The sequence below is a fragment of the Podarcis erhardii genome (genome assembly GCF_964252035.2).
Source record: "Podarcis erhardii genome assembly, chromosome: 5".
Taxonomy (NCBI): Eukaryota; Metazoa; Chordata; class Lepidosauria; order Squamata; family Lacertidae; genus Podarcis; species Podarcis erhardii.
Genome location: NC_138509.1, coordinates 91,525,353 through 91,552,255, shown reverse-complemented (window position 1 = coordinate 91,552,255; position 26,903 = coordinate 91,525,353). Strand labels below are relative to the sequence as shown.

General features: G+C 39.6%; 1 protein-coding gene across 7 annotated transcripts in view; it reads right to left on the bottom strand.

The window, feature by feature from the left end:
* The window catches only part of LOC309342306 (uncharacterized protein), a 477,018-nt gene that overhangs the window by 236,711 nt on the left and 213,404 nt on the right, over positions 1-26,903 (bottom strand). The window lies entirely within an intron of this gene.

Sequence of the window (26,903 nt, the reverse complement as noted above, 5' to 3'; positions counted from 1 at the left end):
TGGGAATCTCAATTGGCTGAAGGAGGACACTGTGAAGCAAGCAGAGCACAACAATCTCTTAAATGACGCCTAAGTATCAGAAACTCCACTGCTTGAACCAGGAGGTTCGTAGCCTTGAGGCTGGCATCTAATCTAGTGAGCTACCTAGAACTGTGTGGGCTCAGGCCTCAGAGCTTGTCTTCAGGTGTAGAGTTTCTGCAGTTGGCTAATTAAACCTCTGCATAGGTCCAAAGAGGTCAGGCCTAGGCTGCAAACCTATTACCATAAAAATTAAGGCTAAATAGACCATGCTTAAGGATATTTGTACAAGTTGCAGGAGCTGAGGCTGACTGTGGCTTAGGCCAGCCTTGCAATGTGGTCTAGTATTAATATTGCAGATTGGGGGTCAGGTTGAGAGTAGTTTACAAGAACCTTGCACAAGTATACTGTATTTACTCAAATCTAATGTGCACCCTAATTTTCAAAACATTGAAACCAAAAAAAGTATTTGCCGGTAAACGTCATGTGTATTGGCAAAAAGTGCACTCCCAAGGCCTGTTCAATCTTCTCTCCTTAGAGTCACCATTTTCCGTCTCAAATACCACCCCTGGGAGAAGGGGCCACTTTGCCAGCACCTGCAGCCAGACTCTTTACTGCGGGACAAGGCCAATTCCTGCGACACCCATCTCGTTCACTGATAAGGTCAAGTCCTTGTTCGGGGGGGGGGGAGCGATCTTCAGACAGCAGCTGGCATTCTGAGTGGGGCGAGGGGGGGGAGGCCATGTGATTGTATGAGTAAATGCCCACGATATGCACCGAGCCCCCAACTCACTTCACCTGGCTCCAGTGGCTTCCGCAGACCCACCTGGCTCTCCTAGTGTGGCAAGGACAGCAGCAGCAACGGTAGAGTGGCAGTGGTGCAACTGGGCCTCCTTGCTAGCAGGAGATTGCCTTTTTCATGGCACCCAAAGAAAAAAAGTAGACCCAGGAGGACTTGATCACCCCATCTAGGCAAGTTTGCAATCAAATCTAATGCATCATTAAATCTAATGCGCACCCTAATTTTCGCGACGTAATTTGGCCAAAAAAGGTGTGTGTAAATATGGTAATTTTACTGAAAGTTGGGGTGGGCCTGAGATGGAGAGAGGAGTTATACAGAAATTCCTCGGGGGGGGGGTCTCGATTCTTATTCACTTACTTACTTATTTATTAACTTACTCACTTTCCACTGTATCATAAAGATACATCACAGCGGTTTACAATATGAAAACATAAACCCAAACAATAAAATCATAAAAAATTAAAAACAAGTTAAAAGCAAAAATAAATTATACCTAAACTTCAATAGACCATTGTGGGCGCTGTACTCTTAATTGTCAGTATAGGCATGTTATATTGCAAGTTAGAGGTAAGATTTCCAGGCAAAAATCGCCCCGGGGGGCTGTGGAACACTTCCAAGTTGCTGCAAAGGTTGCTATCTTTAAATTATCTACCCAATAAGATATTAACTGATGCGAAAGAAAGAGGGGGCTTTGCCCTGCCAGACTTAAGGTTGTACTATGAATCAGCAGCTTTCTGCTGGTTAAAAGATTGGCGGCTTCTCGAAAAGACTGATGTATTAGATTTGGAAGGTTTTAATAATGCTTTTGGTTGGCATGCATATTTATGGTATGACAAGGTTAAGACTAATAAGACTTTCAAGAACCATATTGTCAGAAAAGCAGTGTTTAATGTCTGGACAAAATACAAAGACTTACTGGAAAATAAAACTCCAAGGTGGCTTTCACCATTGGAAGCTAAGGCCCGGAAAAGACTCAGTATGGAGGCCAAATGGCCGAAGTATTGGGAAATATTAGAAAAAGATGGAGATAACTGGAAATTGCAGAGTCAGGAGAAAATGAAAGACAAAGTGCGAGATTGGTTACACTACGCTCAGATTAAAGAAGTTTTTAAACTTGACAAAAAGTTAGGATTCCAGGTGGAAAAATCGAAGCTAGAAACGGAACTGTTAGAGCCTAAGACTAAGATACTTTCAAGAATGTATAACTTCCTGTTAAAATGGAATACACAAGATGAAACGGTTAAATCGGCTATGATAAAGTGGGCACAGGATATTGGATATAACATCATGTTTGAGGACTGGGAGAGGTTGTGGACTACTGGGTTGAATTTCACTGCATGTAATGCTCTGAAGGAAAATGTTATGAAAATGATATATAGATGGTATATGACCCCAGTCAAACTTGCAAAAATATACCACTTGTCTGATAACAAATGTTGGAAATGTAAAGAAAATGAAGGAACATTCTTTCACCTCTGGTGGACTTGCCCTAGAGTGAAGGCTTTCTGGGAAATGATATATAATGAGCTGAAAAAGGTATTCAAGTATACCTTTCCTAAGAAACCAGAGGCCTTCCTTCTGGGTATTGTCAGCCAGAAGGTGCTAAAGAAGGATCGAACATTTTTTATGTATGCAACAACAGCAGCAAGGATACTTGTCGCTAAGCATTGGAAAACTCAAGATTTACCCACACTGGAAGAATGGCAGATGCAACTGATAGACTATATGGAACTGGCTGAGATGACTGGCAGAATCCGAGACCTGGGAGAAGAGACGGTGGAAGAAGATTGGAAGAAATTCAAGACTTATTTACAAAAATATTGTAAATTGTATGAATGTTAAGAAGGATGCTAGAGTAAAAACAACTTGGCACCATTAAGCTAGATGAAGAGAAATATGAAGATAAGTTAAATTTAAGAAAAGATAAAGTTTTGGAAATTTTAGGTTATATTTAAATTTTTAAGATCTGAATAAAGGATATTTAAATTAGAGATACAACATTAGAAAATTAGATAATAAGAATAGAAATAAGGGGATAAATTTGCTGGATAAAAATTTATAGTCAGGAATGCAGGAGCGGGAGATGTGAGGGAGTCCAAGAAGTTAAGAAAAATATGCTAAGAGATGTGTTATATTGTATTGTTTTTTTTGGTATTGTAATTAAAATAAAAACTGTTAATAAATATTTAAAAAAATAAAAATAAAAATAAATTATCTACCCAAACCCTTTGCATCTCAAATCTAGCACTCTTTTGCAAAAAGAAACATTGCACTTGTATATAATTCTGTTGTACTTTCAAATGTCTAAAAACTATTAAAAACTTTTTTTAAAAAAATGAAATAAGGCCAAAGTTAGAAACAGCAGCAACTCTTCTGTTTGCTGTTATCTTTTCTTTCACACTGGTGTCCGATCACAGATGCATTAAAGTCCTGGATTTTGCCTTTGATTCCTATGGGAACGTCTCACTTCTACCCTAGGGGAGAAATAGCTAAGTTCCGGTGCAACTAGAAACCAGCCCTGTTATTAGTCTAAATACACAAGTCTATGTGTTGCAAAATAAAATAAAAAATAAATGTACTAATTTTTTATTTGGAATATCCACCACAGCAGGAATAGCTATTATGAAAATAACCAAGAGCCCTGTGGTACTGTGAAGGCTTGCACATTAACTGTGGTATAACCTTTCATTGGCTAAAGCCCCATGTGTCAGATGCACAAAATATCATCTGGGATTGAAATGTGACTAGGTAAGTAAGGTAGGTAAAGGAGCCCTGGATAGTTAAGTCCAGTCAAATTCGACTATAGGGCGCGGCACTCATCTCCACTTTCAGGCCGAGGGAGCCAGCATTTGTCTGCAGACAGCTCCTCCAGGTCATGTGGCCAGCATGATTAAACCGCTTCTGGCACAACAGAGCACATGGAAACACCATTTACCTTTCTACCTCAGCGGTACCTATTTATCTACTTGCATTGGAATGCTTTCAAACTGCTAGGTTGGCAGAAACATGGGGGTGGGAAGTTTGTAAACAATCGGGCAAAGAGGTCATGAAATTTAAGGGATAGTAATACCAGTAGTTCGGACACATCTCCATGCAAAGCTCAAGAACAGATATGACTTAATGAATCTCAAAAGTGGACTCTAATCCATAAAGCTTAAGCTGCAATACATTTGTTAGTCCAGAAGGTGAACAGGACTCTTGATTGTTTTTCCTGCAGTGGACTAGCAGAGGTCTGTACCTTAGTCCTAAATGCATTTGTTTGGAAGTAAATCCATGAATTTGGACAGAACTTCTAAAGAGATACGTTTAATATGGAGAGGTTAGTAAGAGCAGTAATATCATCAGTAAGCAGTTGTGCTGCTGGAGAATGAGTTTATAACAGATAAACACACTGTATTAAGAACATTAAGCATCAATTAACATAAACAGCTTAGTTTCATAGTTGTCATTTATACAGCGACAAACCGGAACAAATTTCCTGACAGTGGTGTTCATGTTCCAATAATCCTCTGGACAGTTTCTTGCTGGGGGTGGGGGAAACTAGTGGGGGTTAAAAGCATGTGACCACATTCAGTCACAGAGGTCTGCTTTGTCCAATGTTTTGCCTCAGATTCTATTAGTCATCGTTTCCTGTTGTCTCCTTTTGCTCCAGCTAATTATTGGTTCTCCTCCTGTCAAGTCATCATAGCCTCCTGATCCCTTGTCCGCCCCAGCGCTCTCTTACTGGATCAGTGTTTCTCATTTAACAAGAAATGAGGGTTGAGGGGAAGGGGATGGGAAAATGAGGGGAAGGAGATTTTAAGTCAAGATATAGACTTGTGCCTTTGGCCCACATGCATGCACACACACATCTTCTGAACTAACAGGTCTACAGTGTGGGATTTCAGCTTTGCCTAACTGCTTTGTACCTGGTACAGTTAGAATATTCCAATGGTATGCAACTTTGTCACTGGCAAATTAATTGTCAGTTTGCCGACTGCCAGATGTCTTCATACATACAAAAAAAGAGAGAGAAGCAGCCCTTCAAAACTGTTTTCTGGCACTGATCCACAAGTCAAAAAACGTATGCTAGAACTGCTATTTCCTTGTTGTGCACATAAAAGGGGGAAAATGTATGCTGGGTTGCTTTTACATTTATGAGTTGAGTGCACAGTATAACAAAAAGAAGAAGAAAAATCCATCCCAATAAGCACATTATTGATATGCTGTACATTTGGTGAGAGGTTTTTCCAGGACGTAGAGCATGTCCAAAATTTACATAAATGTTCAGCCTAGTGAAATCATTGTTTGAGCTGACACAGCTTTGAACAAAGGGATTCCCTCTCTACCATGAAAATGAATGCTTGTGCATTTTAGTGAGGAATAACCAGGATTTCCTGAATGAGCTTGGGAAGGGCTGCTTGGCAAAGATATTTGAAGGCTGGGATCTTAATTAGATCTGGATTAAAAGTTTTATTAAGACACTTTAGCCCATACAGTGTGTGGGAGAAAGGAAAGGAGGATGAAAATGGGGGTGCTGAGCAGGAATAAGGCCCAGACAGTAGAAAATCTTCAAGTGTTCAAAACAAGATGGTTTTTATTATATAATGTGCAAATAGGAAATCACAGATCTTACTGTGGAGTTATGGGCTCGAGAAAATGCTGAAGAACACAGAAAAACATCAAAATCTGAGCAGTGGTTTTCACTTCACAAGAAATGGTTAAGTGCATGAGTGACTTGCATAGTTTTCATGCACAAGAATAATAGTTTAACTTATAAAGGAGCAATAGGTGCATCTCCCTTGTAGTGGATAGACACATTTCACAACTGCTTGGAAATAACACATCTTGCTGTAGGGAACAATCAAACATTCATTCTTAGAAGTTTACACTGGAAGTTTCAAGCAACCATAAATCCACCTGTCACTTAGAGGCACTTTTACAGACACTACTCCACAAGTAAGGATATGCCTGGATCATCTATCTGGTAAATGGGTGAACTGGCTCCAGACTTATAGTAGTAAAAATGTTTTGAGTAAAAATACTGAACTCACATGTGGTTTTTTTAAAAAAATTTAAAAACCCCCAATAACATTTCTGTTAACATAACAATATAGTAATATTAAAAAGAAATGTATCAGTGATGCAAAAAACCCAAGTTCAATAAACAAACAATACACTTATTGAAATATAGTTAATGAGAAACCTCCAAAAATAGCCCAGTGAGGACTGTGTGTGCCCATCACTCATGCAATGCTGATTGCTGGCAGAGAGAGGAAATGGGGATGGAATAGCTGTGAAATGGTCTGTTCTGAAAGTTCATGATGTTAGTCCGTATGTTGAAGTTAGCAGGCAAACATTTGGTTTAAGATTTTGCTACTGGAGCCAGAAATGCTCTATGCAATCCATAAAACACCAGTTGGTCATTCCTGATCTATATAGTCTAGATGATTAGATTGCTGAGGATTTTATTCACTGGCCTGAAGAACACAACACTGTAATCAGGATTCAGAATTATTCCAAAAACAATTTACCAGAATAGAAGAGCAACGTTGGGTTAAGAGACAACGGAAATACATTATAAATCTCACCGCATTACCCTTTTCATTGGCCTTAACAAACTTTTCAGTTGTAAAAAAGAAAATGTTAACATATACTGTTGACATTTCAGATCTTCTTAAAAAAGACTAAAAGGCCAAGTTGCTTAGAGACTACACAAATACTGAGCATTCTAAGTACAAATGCTCAACTAGTCAGAAGCAAAGGTTGGAATATAAGACATACCCCGTCTAACTTGAGGAAAACCAGTGTTGTGTTGTTTTTCTTCTAGCCACCATTGCAATATTACACAGCAGCCCAACTAACAAAACATAAGGCCCCAAAGCAAACAATGCACCAGTATATCATTTTATTCTGGATTAATCAATCCATAATGATTCTGCTCATGTTCTGTAATCAGAAGCATGCAATAAAACAGTAGCTCTAACTGAAATTTGTTCTGAATTTCAGTCCTCAGACTTCTGCTTTTCTTTTCATAGTGCATGGGCAGAGCTGGAACCCAGGTGACTGATTACTACTCCTTCAGACGCGATCCTCAGTTCACAGTATGAAACAAAGTAGAATGGGGCAAAAGATCCTAACTTCAAATATACTCAGGTGTCACCCAACCCCAACCCCACCCATCTTTCCCCCTCTCCATCCCTTTCCCCTTTTTCTTCCTAACGTCTCAACAAATGAAACTGATTTGTAAAAATGTTACATGGAAAAAATATGAGAGAGAGGCATTGAACATAATTTTGTAAATCTAGAAAATACTTAATAAAAATACATTAAATACACACACACAGGTGGGCTCTAAAGTGGTGATGACCAAGGAGAAAAGAGATCTTGAGCTTGTGGTGGACAGCTCAAAAACAACAACAACTTAGTAAGTGGCAACTGCGAAAAAGGGAAATGCCATGATAAGGATTATGGTGTGGTGTGTGCACTGAATGGCTACTGTCATCCTGCCTCTCTCTATAAATCTGTGATAGCATTTGGAATACAGACTACAGTTCTGATTGCTTTTTAGTTCAGAAAGGGTACAACACTATACTTTGAACCCATTGTACCCAATAACTACTTCTGAGTAGAAGTTTTAAAAGTGCACAGTAAGGGAGGACATGACTGAGAGTATATATAATTATTAATAGTGTTGGGAAAGCAAGAAGAGAGTCTCTCTCTCTCTCTCTCTCTCCTTTTCTTATAATATTAGGATTTGGGGTCACCCAGATGGGTAGATAATTCAGAACAGATAAAAGACAGTGTGTATTTAATGCATGGCATTTGCTGTCACAAGATGATAATGATCACTGGTTTTCTAAAAGGGGATTAGACAAATTAATGGAGCATCACAGCTATTAGGCCTGGTGGCTCCTTCCATACACCAGTTGCTATGGGGGTGGGCATACAGTCAGGGCAGGCTGTTGCCTCCATGTTCTCCTTGTGAGTTTCTCAGAGGCATCTGGCAGTCCACTGCTGAGAATAGGATGCTGTCCTAGATAGACCTTTGGTCTGATCCAGCAGGGATCTTCTTGTGTTCAAAGAGATTTCATAGAAATGAGCAACTTTCTGCTTGGTGTAGGCCCAAGCATCTGACTTCAGGATGAATTTTTATTTTTATTTGTACTCTGTATTTCCCCTAAAGTAGCAAGTAGGTTACTGCTTTTAAAAACTGCCACATAAAATAAATACAATTTATTATTTTAAAAAAGGTTAAAAAGGAAGAAGATAACAGTGAGGTAAAGTGCTATTTTTGCCATTCACCAGCTGGGCATGGGACTCCCCTCTCCTCACAGAGACTGGTAGATCGTGTCCTCCCTAAAAGAGGGCATGTGTTGCGGTGAGACCTGGAGACCAACCTCCTGTGTTCTAGGTGGGTAAGATTGGACAGCCACAACACCCAATTGGTAGGTCCCTCGATGTTGGGTTCAATCTGGCCAATGGGGCACAGTCCAAACGGATCAAGGGACCTATATATACCCATGCACATGACCCAGAGCTTCCTCTTTTGGCTCGTGCATTCAGAATACCCGCCCACCTCTCCCTACTTCTAGGGCATTTTTGTGATTGACCTTGCTATGCCGTCATGTGTCGTCTGTCATTGGGACAGGGGCATGGCAGGGATTTTCCCCACTTGGCTGATAGGCTGTTGCCATTTGGGTTTTGCCTTCCGCATAGCAAATTGTCACAACTTGTAAGGTTGTGGATAGGCACTGGTTCAGGTGATAGGTATGGGAGAATGGTCTCGCCATCCCTATGTGAAGGGTATTCCGTTACAGGAATCCAAGGACTCAACTGGTTTGGTCAACCCCCAAGAGGGGGTTGTGCCCGTGCCTGAGTCCAGGGGGGCATCTGGGTGGTGAACTTGGTCCCTTCTCAGCTGTTTGCCTTCCCAGGTGTTCACTCTTGGCTGACCTATGCTGGTGCCCTGGGTCAGCGCTGCCTGCAAGGAGCTAGTCGAACCAGAGCCTATGCAACCACTCACCTTGTGTTATCAATAAAGTTGTGGCCTAAATTCTGCCAAAAACCAAAACTAAAATTTGATTCAAGTGTGACTTTATTTAGGGGGGATGTCTCTGGGTCGGAACACGCAAAACAAACTGCCCTGTGAGCAGGAAAGGGAGAACCAGGCTGCTATCATTGTCACCTCTTTAAATCACCTACTTTTATTGATTCCAGCTATATGTTCGTTTCAGTGGTATGTTATTTTTATTGATCTTATGTAATCCTCTCCAGGAATCTCATTCACTGAAGAACAGAATAAAAATCCTTGGAATGAAATAAATTTAAAAAGCAGATTTCCCAGTAAGAAACCCTTAACACTGTAGTTTTTCATAGATCACGGGGGTGTCATATCCCATTCCTAGGTCCTTTGTTGCTGTTTCAGATGAGTAAGAGTTAAGATAGATGTATGAAGCTATATACACAACATACATTTACAGCCCCTCCCCCATCTTGGAACTGTAATTTGTTAAGGGTCCTGGGAATTGTAGTTCTGTGAGGGGTAAATTAGTGCTCTGGATTCTTTGGGGGGGTGAGTTTTACATGTGCTTTAAATGTATGGTACATAGACAGCACGGCTCTTTCCTCCTTTTGACTTTTAAGATGGAAGACTGCAATAAAAGACTGTCTTCATTTTTTAATCTCTGTACAGCACACAGCAAACCATAGGCCCTTTAAAAAAGTAATATTATTAAATAACTCAGCATGGTATTCTGACTAAACCTCAGGAAGAACTTTTTGACGTTAAGAGCTGTTTGACAGTGGAACAGACTTCCATGCGAGGTAGACTCTCCTTCCTTGGAAGTTTTTAAGCAGAGGTTGGATGGCTATCTGTCATGTATGAGCTAGTTCAGGCATAGGCAAAGTCCGGCCCTCCAGATGTTTTGAGACTACAATTCCCATCATCCCTGACCACTGGTCCTGTTAGCTAGGGATGATGGGAATTGTAGTTCCAAAACATCTGGAGGGCCAGAGTTTGCCTGTGCCTGAACTCGCTGAGATTCCTGCATTGCAAGGGGTTGGATTAGATGACTCTCAGGATTGCTTCAAACTACAATTCTACAATTCTATGGTCCTACAGTATGTCTGAACTTCTTTTAAATTCCTGTAACTCATAACATGCTGAAGACCTGCTTATCAAAAGACAAGAGAAAAAATACTTTGATTCTGCAGGTTGTAAAATTTAAAAACATTGGTTTTCCAACCTGCATTCAGAACACACTGCTCCCTGTATTGCAGAAAATTGTAAGAGCAAGGCAGGGTAACATGGATAGGAGTAAGGGTAGGACAGTATGATATGCACACCTGGGTACACTTTTTGCTTTATACCAGTAGATGAGATTATATCGCATATATGGCATTTTAGTGAAAATAATCTTTTGGTATAGGGTTTGCCTCCTTGCCTTTTGATTTGACTTTAGATCCTCAAATAGCAAAAGCACATCCCTATTTCCAAGGAACATTTTGGCTCTTTAAAATATCCTGACCCACCTGCAGTTTCATCTTCAATTCTTTGCTAGTAAACAGAAATAGCATTTTCTTTAAAAAAATGTTCTGCTTGGAGTTTTCAGACACCATGTTGCATGCAATTTAATATACCAAGAACTGCTGATGAATATTTGACTAATAATGTAGCTTGTCGGCGAAGATGGTCAACCAAAGCAAAACTTGTGGCTTGATCTATTAATAGAGAATAAGGATTAATGAAGGATTATGTCATAATGAGTCTGCCTGCAGAGTAGCCTCAATTCTTGTCCTTTGCTGCCAAAATACAGTTCTCATTTCCAGCAAACAAAGTCTATCAGAGAAAAAGCACAGAGCCTCCCTTTAGAAACTGGAAAGTCCGTCGCATAATAATGAATGTCTAACTCTTCTTTTGCCAAAGAGCTTCAGCACTTTCAGTGTCAAAGGGCAAGGCAGTGATTCAGAGGGGGCCTGATCCTTATCTAAGCTCTTGCAACAAAATTAGAATGTGCTGTAGTCTTATTAAAGAAATGTTTGTTCCGCCACCAATGGACTGAAAAGAAAGCAGCTCAGTCGAGTTTTTGCAAAATGCTGCAATAAATGTCTCCAGTTAGCTGCCTAAAAAAAAATGAATCATTCCGCATGCAAAAGAATCAGCGAGAGTCTCTAAAATTGATTTTTGTTATTTGTTGTTACATTAACATTTCTCTAGTGTGATTTTTATGGAAGAAAAAGAAATAATTTGCCAAAATGGAGGCACACACACAGAACAGAAATGAGCAATCAAGCTATTCTGAAATATGTTTTGCCCTAAATATGCTATATAATATATTGCATGCTGTATTTCACATGGAAAATGCAATATAAGCTGTATAAAAATGTAAACAAGTACTAACCTGTATTATATACAAACAACTGATAACAATAGTTAAGGATGACAGTGGGGAAATTAGAAAGCAGGATAGCTCCTAAATGGTTGTCCTCTGTTTAAGTTACATTAGGAAATACCATATGTATTGCTATGCATGTGCCAGTAATTTAAACTGATGCAAAGAAACAGATAACAGTTTAAAAGATCAGGGTCTGTCCAAATGTTAATCATGAAGGAGAGACGAAAGCCTCTTTCTAATTTGATTCTCATTTACTAGACTGGAGCTCACAAAACAAAAGGAGACAAAAAGCAACTGAAGTTATTATTTATTTTAGTGGGCTATCTGAAGATGATGTAACCAGTGAGAATTTTAGTACTGAAAGGCAGAATAGTAATCTGTAAAATTAGAAAATTGATCAGCTAGGCTATATATCAACAGAAAGATTTCATCAAAGCCTTGTAACAATCCATCTCCACATACTGTTTAGACACAGCTAATCTACATGACTAAATTGGCCATTCAGTGCTTGAAAATCTGCCATGTAGGTCCCAACTTTTCAGAGGCTTTTAAATATGTATTCGGTAAGTACAAAGTGCTGAATATATTTTCAGTCTTTTTATATTAAGATTTACAACTAATGACCTTAAGCAATGTCATGCATGTAAAACAAAATGATGAGACCACCCTGGTTTGAACAGACTGGAGGTACAGATTCATACTTCATTCTCATTCAAATTTTTAGTGGACCAGATTTCTTTTTTTAATCCATCATATTACTAACCCTGTTTCATAGTTTTACCTTGTAAAACATGCCTCCACAGATGTATTTTGCTTTTAGGGCTCAGTGTAGGACGACAATTATCTAAGCTTAATGATAAATATGATAAATGCAGAGAGAACACAAAGTTTCCGGCGTTCCATGTTGACACTTTGTGAAATCATAGCTTTAGATTCATTCAGAACCCAAAGCAGAAAGGTTGATATCCAGATAACTCCACTGGCAATTTGCCATTTCAAACCCACATTCACGGCAGGCTACTTTCTGTTCCACCACTTTCAATAAAAGGAGCCCTTTTACTTAACGGTACTGGTTGGCACATTGCCCCTTTCACAGACCAAAGTAACCGTCATCTTGGATGTAACAAATTAGTACATTCTCAGAATAATAAGCAGCACAGACCATGAAAACGCTATTGTTTTTTCAGGGTGGTTTTTTTTGAGGGGGGTTCGCCCTTGCGGGGAGGGAAGTAACTACTTTTTAGCATTCATGACTTTTTCAGGTCAGTGCCACAGGCAAAAATAAATCTTAAAAGGAAAAGCAAGACAGACAAGATGAAGTAGTCTTAATATTGAAGCAAAACAATGACCCATTAGTTTACTCTAAACGCACACTGCACATACAAAATTCAGTGTACCACAAAAATAACCTTGCAATTTGAACAAGTGCATAAATTTACAAGGAACTGGTTTATTTATGGACACGGGGAAAGATGGCGGTTTTGAACCACTTTTACCCTCGGGACTGAGGAGTAAGGGAATCGAAAAGTTGCTATGTAGGACAGTGGTGGACTTCTATGTTTTAACGCAGAGAAAGACTAAATATGTCATAAAAATGTAAATCTGTCTCTGGACATGGTAAAAATACTCATATTCAGAACTTTACTCACTGGGTTCTTGGTACACACAAAACTAATATGGTATGGCTTGAAAATTAATAGCAATGGGAATCTCAATCAGTATAAAAATATTACTGGCAAGGCAAATGATTAATGCCCTCCACATGCCCAAACTCTAACATGTTTCAAAATTCAATACATTTGACATACTAGACTTTTAAAAATAGCTTGTATTGATTAGTTTCTCTCCTTTTTTTTATTAGTCCCTATCTATTTTCCAAAATTATTCAAGACAGTTTCCAAGTATTTAAACTATAAAATTACACCATAGTCCACACCGGTTGCATGACATTCTAGCTAAAAACAGACTGGATAATAATTAAAACAAAATTCTGTAAAATTATTGGAACTCTTCACCCCTTCAATCATAATCTAGAACAGCAGAACTCTGACATGAAACATTAACCAGTATTTGAATAACAACAGTGTCATTTACTGTGTAACTTTTTAACAACAGATAAGAGTGAAATTAATGTGGCTTATCACCTAGAATGGAAGAGTCAAACAAATATAATTTGAAGTGATGCTGGATGCGCATTTCCATTTTAAGTGTCTGCTAATTTTAACAACAAAGAATCTTGTAGCACCTTAAAGACTAACAGATTGATTGTGGCATAAGCTTTCGTGGACTAGAGCCCACTTCATCAGATGCATTTGACAAAGTGGACTCTAGTCCATGAAAGCTTCTGCCACAATAAATCTGTTAGCCTTTAATACCCACTCTTCTTTTTGTTGCAGCAGACTAACATAGGTATCCTTCTGTAATTTTCTAATGTTAAATGCTTTTTAAATGAAACAAACAATAAAAAACCCCATACATAAAATTACATGTTACACACTGCCTGAGTGGTAGCCTTCTTAAATTTTTCAAGGTACTTAATGTAAAAATGAAACAATTTCATAAAACTTTCTGGTTCAAATGAGTCCAAGAATATCTCATTATAAATGGAGACAGTCCTGAAAAGGCGGCCAAGCATGACTAAAAAGATCACTCTTTTACACAAAAAATAGCCTTCTTATTTTACCCTTTGTTGGAAAGACATTTGGCCAGCCACAGGGGAAATGCATAATCTACTTTTATTCAAATACCATATTTCAAAATTCAAAGGATACAAGGCTCTTAAAACAATTCAGGGTTGGGTATAGAAGCATAGGGTTATGGGCTCCTAATAACAAAATTGTAAAATGGATTGAGATTGCATGATCATTTATGAGAGTAGACCTGCGACGAGAAGTTGCATGGGATGCAATATGTACATAGAGCTAGTTCATTCTGCATGCACTGCATTTCTCAACACTGAACTGAATGAGGCAACTCGGAATCCCCAGGGTAAAGTGAGATCTACCATATTCCATGTTTTCATTTTTCTATTAAACAGGAGAAAAATACCAGTTTCTGTTAGGGCTGCATTAACACCAGAGCATGAAATTTTGAAAGGGCATGCTTTTTCGAGGGCATTCACAAATATTTTACCTCATATTGATTGACAGCTTAAAATATCACACTTCCTGTTTTCAAAGGTGCACAAGCATCGTGTTGAATTTGCACATTTTTATATGAGACATTTAAATCAAATAAGTCATTTTGTAGTCTCAACAATTAGTTAGTTTTCCTAATTACTATAAACTTTAAGTGGTGTGGTCACTGTCCAAGAAGGAAGTGGGCTTTCTTCATTCGTACTGGCAAAGGTTAAGAGCTGTAGCGGATAGAAGCAATTCTCCCTTTACTTTTAAAAAGAAGTCCTGTTATCCACTTTCTCAATAGCCAGGATTATGAAGATCAGAGTACTATACATCCCAGAAGAGGAAGGGCTTAGAGCAATTACAGTGCTTTTGTAAGTACTGTAGCACTTGCTGTTTATGTTTTTGAGAAATAAGCAGCCTTATCCCTTTATAGCTGGCACTGGTCTCCTGCTCTGAAAACTCAAAAATATGTAAGAAACAAGACAGTAATACACACACCCATTTTTATTTTTTTTTAAAGGAAACAAATAATTTATTAGAAACAAAACGTTCATACAAACTCAAAAGGCTGGAGAACTGCACTGCAAAATTCAGAAAGTGTGAATTATGAAGGATGGGTATGTTTTGGAAAATTCAGATTGGAGTCATCTTTGCATGTGAACTGAATCAAATGTGATGAGTGGGAGGCATGAATGCTCTATCAGAATCCTTCCATGCAAATGTTCTACACTCATGTGGAGAAGGATCATACTCAGTGATTTAATACATGTATTATATCTGTATCCCATCTTTCTTCCAAAGATCCAAAGGTGAGCATTTTTAATTTCACAAGTCTGTGACAAATGTTAGCTTGAAATTTTAGCCTAGTCCACTCATTAAAGTTCATCACTAAAGAGAGATTTGAACTGGAGTTACCCAAACCCAACACTACCATCAGTCTAAGTTCTCCCATGCTTTCCCATTACTGGTTTGTCTATTTTGCTGGGGATGAATTAAGCACAGGGATCCTATACCTCTCCTTGACTATTTAATTTAATTTAATGGCATCAGGAAATAAGGGGCCATATGTGTATTTGGTACATCAAGAATAGTAGGTTTCACCCTTAAATAGACATTTTAAACATACATACCAACAGCAAACTCATTCACAGAGTGTAGATCCTTATGTAGCTGACACAGCACAATCCATGCACAAGTGAGAAGAAGCATCAGCAGGTTTGAGGGAAATCAACAATTTGCAGCATCAGTAACATCATTATTTATTAAGCTTATTAATCACCTTCAACTGATAGTCTCTAGCGAATTATAATACCAAAAAATATATATCTCAGAATACAAGGCCATATATAAAAGTCAACAATTTAAAAAGCACAATGAAACACAACACTACAATTTACAAAAGTCTGTCCATTGTCATGATCGCCACATACGAAGTATTCAAAGCTGATCTCACCTGAAGGAGCAACAAAGCACCACTCAAATTCACACATAAATGTTTTGCAGCCAGAGTTCGTGCCAGGCAAAACCTGGTGGGGAAAGCATTCCATAAGCAAGAGGCCAACATTCAGAAGGCCATCTTCCCTGTTGCCACTCTCCAAACCTTTTCGGAGAAGACACTCTAAGAAGGACCTCAGATGATGATCCTCATATGTTACTAGCCCACAAAAACAATTAGGAGGCACCTGCTCCTGCTGCCTTATGTAAGGGATGGAGAGAGAGAAAGACCAATTGTTATAAACCTTCTTTGTCTGATCACCAGGAAATAATTCTTACTACAAGCAACTAGGCAAACAGAAATCTAGAATGGGATATTGCACACACACAAACAGGCAGGACAAATATCCAGATATAATGTAAACAGGACAACCAATTTTGTAAACCAGGGATTGCCAGGTTGTTTCCTTCACATATTGCTAAACTACAACTGTTGTAGCATAGCTAATGGTCAGCGATAATGGAAATTGGAGTCCAAAAACATCTGGAGGTTGTTATCTCTGGTGTAAACAAACACAGTTGTCATGCAAGAAGGAAGGTCAGAACCCAAAACTGAGCCCCATGGAATCTTGGCACAGAGCTGCTTTTTGGCCTTTGTTCAGTAACTTAAGGCCTGATTTTGAGGCAATTTAGTTCTTTAATTGTGTGGACAAAAAGTGCCTACAATTTCAGCCACAATTTCCACAATTAGGTAATTGTACACACAAATGTATGTAATTAGCTGATGGGATTTGCAGCTAACTGATCTGACCATGGAAACGTATACTTTTAAGGAGTAAGCTCTCTTTCTGTTTGCCAGGTTGTGGAGATAAGATATGGTATTACATATATTCAATGTTCCTAATCCAGAATTCCCTTTACACAAACTTATTTTGTCCAAGATAGACATTTCCATGCAGATGGCAACACAAGTTCCAACCTACACCTCATGGGGTGAAAACCTACTGGATGTCTTGCATCCAAAATGTGCATGCACATGAAAGCTTATACCCAGAACAAACTTAGTTAGTCTCTAAGGTGCTACTGGACAATTTTTTATTCATTTCAACTGCATCAGACCAACACGGCTACCTACCTGAATCTGCTACCTCACAGTTCTTGATCCATAAAGATGACCTTTCTGCATAAGCTGTTTCTAAAAATGGATGCCTCTTGCTGGATCAATGCTTATTCATAGTGAAGCTTTTTACCACTATTCTCAAGCAGCTTTGTAGTGGCAATTGTACATGCTGACTGAGTTGCAAACTGAGCTTTGCAGTTCCTGGTATGCTGCCTCTTACTAACTGGGCTGGTTCAGACATAATATTAAACCATACTTTAGCTTTACAAGAACAAGCTTTGGTGAACATTGGGCTTATGTGCTCCTCTCCAGCCTTCTCTTCTAGCACAACCAACAAACTCTTCATGCTTTAAGAAGCTGCTTTAACCACACTTTTAGGCTCAGAAAGTAATACTAAACTATGGTTAATCTAAAATAGAAGTGGAAGTTTCCAATCTTTTCCACATGGACTCACAGAAGGGAAGTGGACAGAAAATGCAAGGCTCAAGGTTCATTGTGGCTCACCCTCATAATGCTAAACAATTATTTATTTGTGAACCCTCTCAATACCACCTGCCACTACTATTCTCTTTCCAACAATACATACACAGCTATTCCCTAGGAAAATTAACATATAGGCTATTATTCTGATGAGTACCAGTGGCACCCATCACATTGGTTCCAGGAGCATCTCCAATTGCAGTGTAGATACAAATAGTTTTTATGATTAAAGGTAAAGGTACCTCTGCCCGTACGGGCCAGTCGTGTCCGACTCTAGGGTTGCGTGCTCATCTCGCTCTAGAGGCCGTGAGCCGGCGCCGTCCGAAGACACTTCCGGGTCACGTGGCCAGCGTGACGAAGCTGCAGCTGGCGAGCCAGCACCAGCGCAGCACACGGAAACGCCGTTTACCTTCCCGCTATACAGCGGTACCTATTTATCTACTTACACTTAAGAGTGCTTTCGAACTGCTAGGTGGGCAGGAGCTGGGACCGAACGACGGGAGCTCACCCCACCACGGGGATTTGAACCGCCGATCATAAGATCGGGAAGTCGTAGGCACTGAGGTTTTACCCACAGTGCCATCTGCGTCCCAATTTTTATGATTATCAGTTTCTAAATCCTAGTCAGTATTTGCAAAGACCCTATCTGCAACTAATCCATTTCAGGTCTTGTACTGAACAAAGAATATTTTGATAAGATCCAGATATATACATGTACGGAAGGATTTGGAGAATATAAAACTTCTTAGTGTTTTGCTGTCTTTTTAAAGCCTCAGTTCTTGCTGGCCACTATTTCTGAAAATATGAAAATAACAGGCCACTATCGTCACAGCTGCCATTTAAAACAATTCAAATGTTTTCACCAATGATCTACAGCCTACCCTGGACAATGACCCTTTCACAGACCTAAATCAGCTACTAACAAGCAACAACAGATTATGGTATTACTATTACTACTACTACTACTACTACTAAAATCTATATACTACCCTTTGTCAGAAGACCACAGGTGGTTTACAACATACAACACAATGTCACTACATAACATAAAAAGCAAAACAATTATATAAATACAATTACAATACAATACAACTGCAACTTATGCACACTTAGCATGTGTGATGTCAACTTTATGCGCTTGGTCAAAAAAAAAAAAAAGGTTGGTGGGCATCGTTTAAAAAAGCATCTGCATTTGCCCCATTGCACTCGCTTTGGGAGTGTGTGTGAAGGTGAAGGTGCAGCAACCTTGGGAGAACATGTGGAGCCACAATTAGAGAATGTGAGCAGTCTTAGGAGAGCATGCAGAGCAGGGGAAGCAAGAGGAGCTTTGGGAGAGCATGCTGAGGTGCAGGGGGACAGAGAAGAGCACTGGAGAGTGACACCAAGATGTCGCAGGACGTCACACCAGGCCCTCTCAATGTTATTTGGAAGATGGCACCTCTGTACTGTGCTAAGAATCACACAGCAAAGAAGTTGATTCAGAGACTGGATCTAGCAGTGAACCCAAATGCCAACTCCGTCTCCATGTCAATTTTGAAAATACTTTTACAGGATCTAAGATAGAAAACAGGCATTAGTTCACCTGCTCATCCTCCAATGTGATCTACGCCCACAAGACCCTTCAGCATTCTAGAGAGGACAAATAGGCAAGACTTTGTGCAGCAAATTAATTGACACTAACTGTAATATCAGAAATAGCATAATATATTTTTAAAAAACAGATGGGGAAGATTCAACCTTTCCAGACATTCTACAACAGACCTTAAGGTAGACATAGAAGTATAGTGAAAATCATAATGGGAGATTGCAATGTGAAAGCACTGAATTACAATTCATCAAGAGGTTCAGTGCTATCACTTGCAAACTGAATCAACATAACAGATTTTTCTTATCAGCTCTGACGTATTAATTGGCTTACCAATGCCAGGATATCTATGTTATCAACACACCTGTTTTTGTGTTACTGGCTACCATTAATAATTATCACCATCTGTAGTTTTTTTGCATTTCATTTCCTTCAGGCCTCATTGTTTACAATTTCCTGTTCCAATCTCTCTCTCTCTCTCTCTCTCTCTCTCTCTCTCTCTCTCACACACACACACACACAGATAGCAGCAATCAAGAATAATGTTTCATACATCTAATAAATCTTATGCCACAATAAATGTGTTAGTCTTTAAGGTGCCACAAGAGTCTTTGATGTTTATATTGCAAGGGACTAACTGCTCTAGGCATTATTGCTGAGCATTTTAACTGTGGCAAAAAACCACCAAAGTGGTTTAATTTATTTATTTATTTATTTATTGGTCTCCATACACCACTAATATTTGACCTGAAATATCGGGGGGGGGGCATACTACACCATGTGGTTTAAATGATATATTATGCATTATGTAGATTTTTTTTTATTGGAATATTTGTAAAAATGTAAGGACAGTGATAACTAGCATGTGCAACGACACTATTTAAGTTTAAGAAAATATGTTGCCCTTGCAACAAGGGAAGAAGAGGCCCCTTTTAAAGGCAAAGTTCCCCTTCATATTTTCACTGCATTGTTATGCTGAAGTGGAGAAGAAAAACCCCTTCCCCACTGATTTGTAGAAGAATGGGGGAATGGCTATGTGAATGTGTTTCTGTGTGCTTGTCTGAATGTGTCTTAATGTGTGTGAGAGCCATGTCAATGCTCAATGCAACCCTTAGGCCAAAAAGGTTTAGCCTATCCTGATCTAGAGAACAGTGGGATCCTGAGTACATATCTGTGGAGCAACTATTGAAATGTGAGGATAAATTTGACTATTAAAATGTTGTTCTGTTTTTAAAAAATCTGGTTTGTGTATGGTTAACTGAATGAGAGAAAAGATTGGCAGCTTATGTCTAACCCAAACCTGTGAAATATAATGTATAAGGGCTCTTCAACTGGCAGTCTGCCAAGAAGCATCTAAGTTGATAGTTACTAAAGAAATGATTATGCGCCTTGTGAGGTTTTCCATTATGACAGTTAGCAGTAGAACCCAGTTTTCATATGGGTCAATAGAAACCAAAAGGGGCTGATAGGTTTTTTAGTGATCATTCCATTTAAACTCATGGGTGTTTAATTATAGTCCAATGAGGTGGCATAATTCCAGAGAGAAGCTTGTGATTGGTTAGAAGGTTCCGACTGGAGAGAAATAAAGGGCAAGTACAGAACTGCTGGTGGTTAGCCTGGCTGGAGTCTTTAAAGAGGCTGAAATGGACAAGTCATGAGTTAAAGGAGTGGCCAGAGGATGTTGATGAAGTCCAAGCAAGCCTGAGTAAAGGTAAAGGTAAAGGGACCCCTGACCATTAGGTCTAGTCGTAACCGACTCTGGGGTTGCGGCGCTCATCTCGCTTTATTGGCCGAGGGAGCCGATGTACAGCTTCTGGGTCATGTGGCCAGCATGACTAAGCCGCTTCTGGCGAACCAGAGCAGCACACAGAAATGCCATTTACCTTCCTGCCAGAGCGGTACCTATTTATCTACTTGCACTTGGATGTGCTTTCGAACTGCTAGGCTGGCAGGAGCAGGGACCGAGCAACGGGAGCTCACCCCGTCACGGGGATTTGAACCGCCGACCTTCTGATCGGCAAGTCCTAGGCTCTGTGGTTTAACCCACAGTGCCACCTGCGTCCCTAGAGCAGACAGTAGTTGCCTATTAAGAAACAGCCAAGTCAAGAGTTGAAATCATTGAAGATTGAAGCAGAGAAGGTTTGCTGGGAGAGAAAAACTCCAGCAGCAATCTACCATAGGAAAACTGAAGCCAGGTTTATAGTTGTTTTCAAGAAGCTGTGAATCCCTGAGCAGACAGAAGAATTCAGGTAATGACTTAAATGAAGTCTGTAAGTTAACTGGGGTGAAGAGACCCCTGACTGGAGCAAAGGAGACAAGTGAAGTTCTCTATATAATCTGTAAATTAACAAGGAGTGGAAAACATATGGATAACTGCCTATTGAATTACGTACATTAGGGAAGTAAATAACAATATTCCTTTCAAGTAGCTGTTGCATCAACAGATAATTGCCTAAACATAAGTTTAATAAATCATAATATATTTGCTTGATTTTAAACAGAATGCAATGTTTTACCTGATGTTTTTAATCCAATGCCCAAACACAGGTTCTGTATGTAATAAAAGGTGAATAAAGGAATTATTTGGAAGTAAACGGTGGTGTCTTGCCAAAAGTGTTTTTTTCCACGGATTTGGAAGCAAATACGAGACTCAAGTAGTGAAGAAGTCTAAGATTTATTAAACATCAGGCAACTTATTCATAATGGTAACAGCATACCAAGCAAGCAAATGATTACACCTCTGTCCAGCTTCTCGGAGCTCCCGATAGATCCCAAGCTACCTATGCCAGCCTTCAGATCTGCACCAAAGCTCAACCCTCTAGGTCAAATTCTAGGGGTTTATGTTCATGAGGTGTGATTGGGAGAAGAGGAATATTTTTGCCTGGCCCCTTAAGATATGTATTGTGGGTGCCTGTTATCATTTTGCCACCCTCCAGACCCCTTGCAGAGGAGGTGCACACAGGCTCTGGTCAGTTTATATGGGGAGAAGCAGTCCTTGAATTATTGCGTCCTGAGATGTTTAAGGCTTTAAGTCAAAACCAGCACTTCAGTTGGGGCCCAGAAACTAACTGGCAGCCAATATAGCTGGGGCCAGGATTTACTTGATATGTCTTGCCCCGGTGAGCAACCTGACTGCTAAATTCTGCACCAGCTGAAGTTTCCAAACTGTCTTCAGAAACAGCCTCATGTATAACACATTGCAGGAGTCTAACCTAAAGGGTAAAGATAAAGGTAAAGGGACCCCTGACCATTAGATCCAGTCGTGACCAACTCTGGGGTGGCGGTGCTCATCTTGCTTTATTGGCCGAGGGAGCCAGCGTACAGCTTCCGGGTCATGTGGCCAGCATGACTAAGCCGCTTCTGGTGAACCAGAGCAGCACACGGAAACATCGTTTACCTTCCCGCCAGAGCGGTACCTATTTATCTACTTGCACAGTGATGTGCTTTTGAACTGCTAGGTTGGCAGGAGCAGGGACCAAGCAACGGGAGCTCACCCCGTCGCGGGGATTCAAACTGCCGACCTGATCGGCAAGTCCTAGGCTCTGTGGTTTAACCCACAGCGCCACCCACGTCCCTTTTAACCTAAAGGTTACCAGAGCATAAAAGTTATGCTATCCCTGTCCAGATAGAGGGGGGCCTCAAGTGGCAGCAATAGATCTACAAGTATCCCCTAAGCTGTGTATCAAGCAGATGAAAGGTCTCATTCATCTCCTGCTCTCTCTGTAAAGGCAACCAAGATCGACTCATTTCATAATACCCATCAGTAATCTAATATTAAGGAAGGATTGTTTTACAGTACTTCCACATAAGAATTCCTAGCTAGACTCTTTACCTTTTTTTTAAAGAGAAGCCCCCAAAACAAAATGTGAAAATGCTAGAACAGGTTTGCCAAACGGCCATTAATGCAGACCGGCAGAAATTCCCATTGCCTATTCTGTTCCACAGAAAGCCCAGGGGAAGAGATGTGAAACAACGTGAGTTCAGAAACCGGAAATGCAACCACAGAACTCAGAATGGGGCTGAGTATTTATGAAAATGCCCTTACATCTACATCAATAGCAAGCTCTGATAGATGGGCTGCACATGAGAGTAAAGGTGCTCTGAGCAGCAGTAATGCCAGCAACATTTGGATAGGCAGCAGCAAGACTAGTAGGATAGCAACATGTGGCTTCAAACGTTCTTTGTAAATATTTGGAGGTTCAGATTCTAGACTCAAATTACCTGGAGTAAAAATAGATTCATTATAAAAGAGCTATAGAAGACCAGCTTGGTTCTGTTCTAGAACCAAACCTTCAATCTTGAAATTTAAACACCTTACTGTCTGTGACTGCTTCCTAAGATGTTCAAAATTCTTCTAAACCTGGGACAATGCCAATTATTAATGCTAATTGGAAGGAAGGGAAGGTTATTCTTTAACCCTTTCATTATGGTCAATTATTTCCTCTTTTTAATTTCTCATCAGCGCCACCCCCTTAGTGACTGATGAGTTTACGCCTTTCTTAGTGCTGCCAGGGTGTAGGAGTGAGAATAACTGAGTGGGCGAGTGAGGTAAGACAACTGGGAGGGGGAGGAATAGAAGGGGAGGTATAGGAAGGGAGGGTGGCTGGGGGAAAGAACAGATGAAGAACACACAGAGGTCAAAGCAGGGAGGAGAAGAGAAACATGAATGTTAGTGGGCTGGGTGTAGATGTGGGGAACCAAAAATAATTGGAACAGCAAAAGAAACAGAGATACATATGGGACGGAGTGCCATATGCATTGTACTGCTATGTTGACCCAAGTAAGGCATTGAGACCCAGCCAAAACCACCCTTGTCAATAGCTTAGAACTATGTAGAAAGGCCCATATCATTCCTTTGGAACCATAGTTTGTGACCTTAATATTAACTTTATTTACTAAAGGCTTATAACAGGTTTCGTAAGTGTTCCTCACAATCAACTTTCATTTCACAAGGGTTTTTTTACAGGTAGAGTTGCCTTAGTCTTACTGGCCTCCACTGACCTTGCCACTATGATGTCATAGAAGTCTCAAATTTATGGTAATGTTTATTGTAAGTTGTGGAAGTAAACTGTTTTCCAGCAAATGGCCTATGCCCAATGTCACATGTGACAATTCACTGTTGGACACCCCCCCCCCCCAAAAAAAAAATGCCTCCAAAGCAACACCCTGTGCATATGACACTTTACTCTGCATGCACAAGTTGCATGTGTGAAACTGTAATACCCACTGGAATTTAAACGTAGCTGTGGCAACACCCTAATTTGTTTTTCAGCACAACTTCTTTTTTGCAGAGAAGAGATATGACAGCCTTTTAAAAAGAGTGTGTCATACTAATGAATATCAAATTGCACCACCTGGCCAACAAATTTTCTTTTCAATTACAAAGTCTTCAATGCACCAATAAGAAAGTTCCCAACTAACTCTAATACTTCAATGGCAACAATAATAAAAAATAGTAATTTCCCCCCTGCTTTCACAAAAACAGCTCAGCTCTTGGATAGTATTAACTGCTATTAATTACTCATCTGTAGTTGTCAAGGAATTGTAGAAAGTCTTTACCACGCATAGAGTTCCTCATTATTTGGGGCCACTTACACACTGCAGTAATGCTTCCTTCCATCTTAGTGTATTATTATTATTATTATTATTATTATTATTATTATTATTATTCCTACCAAAAAAAACCTCACTTGTGCAACATGATTCATTCTAAGGGTCCATTATTTTGTTACTTTTCTCAGCTAGTGAAACCAGCATAATTTAACACAACTTTTGCCAACCTAATGCCTTCCAAATGTTTTTCACTAAAACTCCCATTTGGCTCAGTAATCATGACTGTGCTGACTAGGACTCATTGGAGTTGTGGTCTAAAACATCTGGTGGGCACCAGGCTGCCAAACACTGATTTTGTGTTCTCAGAGATGAGAGCAGTTGACAAATAAAAATACCATAACTGAATGTAACTTTTATTTCAACTTTTTAGTCACTTCTTTGTCAACGAAACCCGTAGTGACTTACGACAATAAATAACATGCATTAAAACGAAGCATAGAAAAATCCAAAATACACTCAAATTTTTAAAAGGCAGGATTAAAACTTCCCACCCTCTAAAGGAAGCCACAGCTTTACCTTCCACCTGGATCTGAGCTTAATGTAGCAGGAAAGTTACAACTATGGTAGCTGTGACTGCTAGTATGCAGAGACACTTGATAAGGCCAGCAGTAATTAAACTTCATTAAGGCACCAGCAAGCAGCCTTAGAGGCCAAGATGTGACTAGGACTGTCAGTTGTTGATGAATTTTTGTTAGTCAGTGGTAGTAACTCTGTTGTCACCACTGACACGCAGAACTTTGGTCTCCTTGCCCCACTATTCCTCTAAATCAAGCTGTCACTTATCTTATTCCCAGTCTTTTCAAAGGCAAAAACCTAAGAAAGTTGCTTACCCGAGAGATTGATGTGGCCTGAGCAACTGGTTCTGTTGCCTCATTGGTCAGTAAGAGTCACTCCCTCAATAGACAGGCAAGGGAGCCTTTCAAAATGTTGAGCTGCCTGGCAGTTGTGTTCCCTCCCACCATCAGGAACTTTCTATGCAGCTGAACATCCTTGTTGCTTACTTGTAAATAAATTATTGTAGTGAATAGTTGAAGATTAGTCCAGTTTTAAAGCTACGGTGCTTTGGTTTATTTTGTATTCTGTTTTGAACTGCCTGCTTTTTCTCTATCGTTTGTTTGTTTAGGTTTCCTAGTTTGGAGCCTTTAAAAAAGTATCGGAAGAAGTGTGCATGCACACGAAAGCTCATACCTAGAACTACCGGTAACTTAGTTGGTCTTTAAGGTGCTACTGGAAATATTTTTTTTTCTTTTATTTTGTTTTGACTATGGCAGACCAACACGGCTACCTATCTGTAACTTTAAAAAAGTAATTGCTTTGATGCATCCCAAGCCCCGTCCCCTCTGGGCTACAAGAGTGAGTGGGAAGGTGATGGCAACAACTATCAGAAAGCAAGAACCCCCTGGCAACACTGCAGGGCTGTTGTGTTGCAGCTGGACAAGGAAGAAGGTGTGAGAGATTTTCATGTGCATACCCCCTTCACCATAATCACCTTACTGCAGATGGATTTTATCCTCCAAGTTGATAGAGAGGATCAGCATAAGCAAGATCGTTTAAACTGAGAGGCCTGGATTCAAACCCTAACTTCAGCTTACACTGGGTGGTTTTACTAAGTTGCCAATGCTCAGCCTCTGCTTCCCGTCTGTGGCAAGAGATCATGAAGAGCTTACTTAACAGTTCTGTTTGTGAAATGAATGCGATCACTCAAGCCTGTGTGCTTATTGCATGTGCACACTAATATTCATAGAAACCAAGCTCTGGGAGGTGGATCAGTGGAGAAGAAGAACTTACATACATATTTCACATCTGAAGAGCATCTACTTAAAATCTATTTTTAAATCAATTATTTTCTTCAGGTGACAAATAGTTCTTCTTTGCTGCATCAGATTCAGACTCATCCATGAAGGAAAATAAAAACCATGTATCGAGTAAAAGTAGTATTTGAAGTTATTTTTTCTTTCTCTGAAAGGGGAATTAAACTATTAAAGGACACCTTGTTAAGTAATTATCTAGCAACATCACTGCACAATTAAATAGCCATCAGTCCCTGCAGCTGAGAAATTTCAGGTAATTATTCAAAGATAATTTAATAGGAGAATTACTGTATTCAAGAAAGCATTAGCTAGTAATCTACCTCAATTAAAGCAGCCAATTAATTTCAGCACCTTGATAATAGTTGCCTTTTGCAGAATCATCCTCCCCCTACCCACAGCTTGAGTGTATATTTAAAAATATTCTTATAAACATGGTAAGCTTAATGAAATTTGCCTAAAAGTCTAGTCCAGCAGTCACTAGGGACCTGCAAAGGAAATATTTTGAGGAATCCAAACTGACATTTGTATATTTAACCATTGTG